Here is a 2,852-nt window from a genome sequence, read left to right as displayed (position 1 = left end):
GAGGCCCCAGTGTCAGGAATAGACCCGCAGCTTGGCCGCTGAGGAAGGGAGCAGAGCTGGGTTTCGCACTGGGCCCTGAATATGCCAGCCCCCCTGAGAACCCTCCCAGAGGTTCTGGATGCCTCAGCCCCCGACTCCCATCAAGACCCGTCTCAATTTCCTTCATTAAAAAAGGCCTGTCTTTCCCGAGTTTCATCTTAGGGTCACTCTCTGTGCCTCCCAAGGTGACAAATGTCTATAGTCTCACAGGCTGACAGGAGAGCAGAGAGGCAGCCAACCAGTGGGCAGGTGGACGGGCGGCAGGTCGGTCATAGGTCTGCAGACAGGGAGGAAATTAGCAGGTGGAGAGATGGGACACAAGCCAGGCAGGCCAGTGAGAGCTATGCAGAGATCCCAGCCAGCACAACCGGAAGCAGGTGGCTGGGATACCTACAGACCGGCTGGTGGCAGAGCGGGCCGAGCCAGGCAGGCAGAAAAGCAGACAGGCAGGTGGTCAGGCAGCCATGAGGGCTGGGGGGACCGCCCACCTGAGCCAAAGGCACATCCTCCAGGGCCTCCAGGAGTAGACCTCAGCCTCTTCGGAACCTTCCAGGGCAAGGCTGCTACTCCTACCACCCAGCCTAGCTTGGCCTTGTGCATCCCCCTAGGGGAAGGCAACAGTCTGGGTAGCACCATGTGTCCCTGTGCCTGAAGGGACCAGAAAGCATCTCAAGCCCCACTCTGCTCAGCATGCCCCCCCCTTCACCGGGGCCGAGTCACACCTGACCCTCTCCAAACACACATGTCACACACCAAGGCACAGACCTGGGTCAGCAGGTTAGCAATACCCAGACAGGTGCATAGCTCGGCAGCAGCCAAACACCGATCCAAAAGCTCGTCTGCTCTCGCGAGTACAGAGAGGCGCGCCTGGGGCCCCTGGGGAAGTGCAGGTCTGCGCCCTACGAACCGAGAACACCCTCCAGACACAAGGGCGCTCAGAGCACAGCGGCAGCACACACCGAGGTCCGCGTGGAGCGAAGGCATTCAGGGAACCCACGCGCCCACGAAAACCCACGGAAACCACGGCCCGTGGCTAGCCTCTGGCCTCCCGTTCGCCTCTCCACGCAGGGTGAGGGGCCCATCGCGGCTCACCCCAGCCGGCTCTTCCTCCCGCCCCACGGGAGTCTCCGGACCCCTCCTCCACCTGCACGAGGACCGCGAGGTTGAGCAGCCCCAGGTCGGCTTTGGCGGCTTCTCTCCCCTGTCTGTCCCGAAGGTGACCTCACCCACTCCCGGGGGTTCCCTCCATCTTACGTGTCCAGCCGGGACGCCTCCCGGGGTCCCCTGCCCGGCACTGCCCCCGGGGTATCGAATGCACATCTCTAACCATCTCAAAGGAAACCCTGACCCCCCCCTCCAACCAGCACCCCACATACGCTTCGCTCAGGTGCTCAGGCCCAGCGTCAAGCGGGGGTCCTCCGTCCTCTTTCCCTCCCAGCCACGGGCAAGGCGGGAGTTGCGGACGCGTCGGAAGGTGACCCTGACCCACCTGCCCCGCGGGGCTTCCGGGACCAAACCCCCGGCGCGGCCCTGCCGCCCCCACCGCCCTCCCGGCCTCCGTTCCCGGCCTGCCACCCCCCCCAGCTGCCCCGAGCCCCCACCCCCCAGACTCTCGGGGTTCCCTAGCAGGCGGAGAGTACCGTCCGAGCTCTCCCGCAGACCCCCGACGCCCCTCCGCTGCACCGGGGAGAGAGGCGCCTGCCCTCACTCCCCCGCCGCAGCCGGGCTTGGCAGGATCCGGGGTCACCTACCCGGCCCCCTTGAGGGCGGCCTGCAGGTGTGTGCCCTCACCCCCGAGGCTACGTTCCTCGGGGCATGTTTGTCTCCGCGCCCTGGACTGGGCCTCATGAGGGCAGGGGTTTGGAGCCCCCACTCCCAGGAGGTCCCAGGCAGGCAGCACCTGCTGACCAGCGGCTGGCGGGGTTCACGGGCTGCGGCACCCGCCCCACACAAATGCTCAGGCCGATACAACGCGGGGATAGACACACAAATACACAGAGGCAGAAATGCCTCCACACACGCTCACGAAGCAGACTCAAAAATCACAGAGACACCCAGGAGTCCTTTCCCATCCCCGTCTGTCCCGTCTCCATCTAGCTCTGCCCTCTGCTTGACCCCCGTCTCAGGACTGGGATTGGGGGTCTCCAGCCTGGACACACAGGGGGGTCACTGGCCCACAGGCCGCAGGCTGCGCCTTCAGCTATGTCTGCAATTTCCTCTCCCCCTTCCTTCCCTCCTCCTCTCTGAGGCTCCCGCCAAGAAGGCCTCCCCCTCACCCAAGCCCCAGCGCAGGAAGGGGGGCCCAGAAGCGGGGGCCGAGAGCCTGAGCCGGAGAAGACCCAGGCGGCACACAAGGATCACACAACACACTGGGCACACAAGCCCGAGCCCAGGTGGAAAGGGATGCGTGCGCACCGGCAGGTTTAGCCCGAGCGACATGGCTCGGCCGCAGGCCCCGGTGCAGAAGAGCACAGGGCCCCGCAGAAGTTCCAGGCTGGGTTCTGCAAGGCTGGCCTGCTCCGGCTCTAAGCTCCAGTCCAATATTCATTAACCCTGTGTGACAAGAGCTCTGCCAGCTGGACACGCTCTCCCAGCGTGAGCCCTGCGAGGAGGGGATGACAGCCCCCTCTTGTAAACGGACCATCTGGGGGAGGACTGGAGAAGAGGGGCAGTCTTCCCTGGGTGAGGGGGCTTCCTGGGAGGAAGAGCAGAGAAGGGGTTAAGAGCCCCGGGCTCTGGGGCAGAGAGCGGTGGGTTCACCTCCTGACCATTTGGTCAAGTTATTCAATCTCTCCGTTACTCAGTTTACTTAT

This window comes from Ursus maritimus, unplaced genomic scaffold, assembly GCF_017311325.1.
Source record: "Ursus maritimus isolate PB19 unplaced genomic scaffold, ASM1731132v1 scaffold_32, whole genome shotgun sequence".
In the NCBI taxonomy this organism is placed as follows: domain Eukaryota; kingdom Metazoa; phylum Chordata; class Mammalia; order Carnivora; family Ursidae; genus Ursus; species Ursus maritimus.
Note: the sequence above shows the minus strand (reverse complement) of the source record.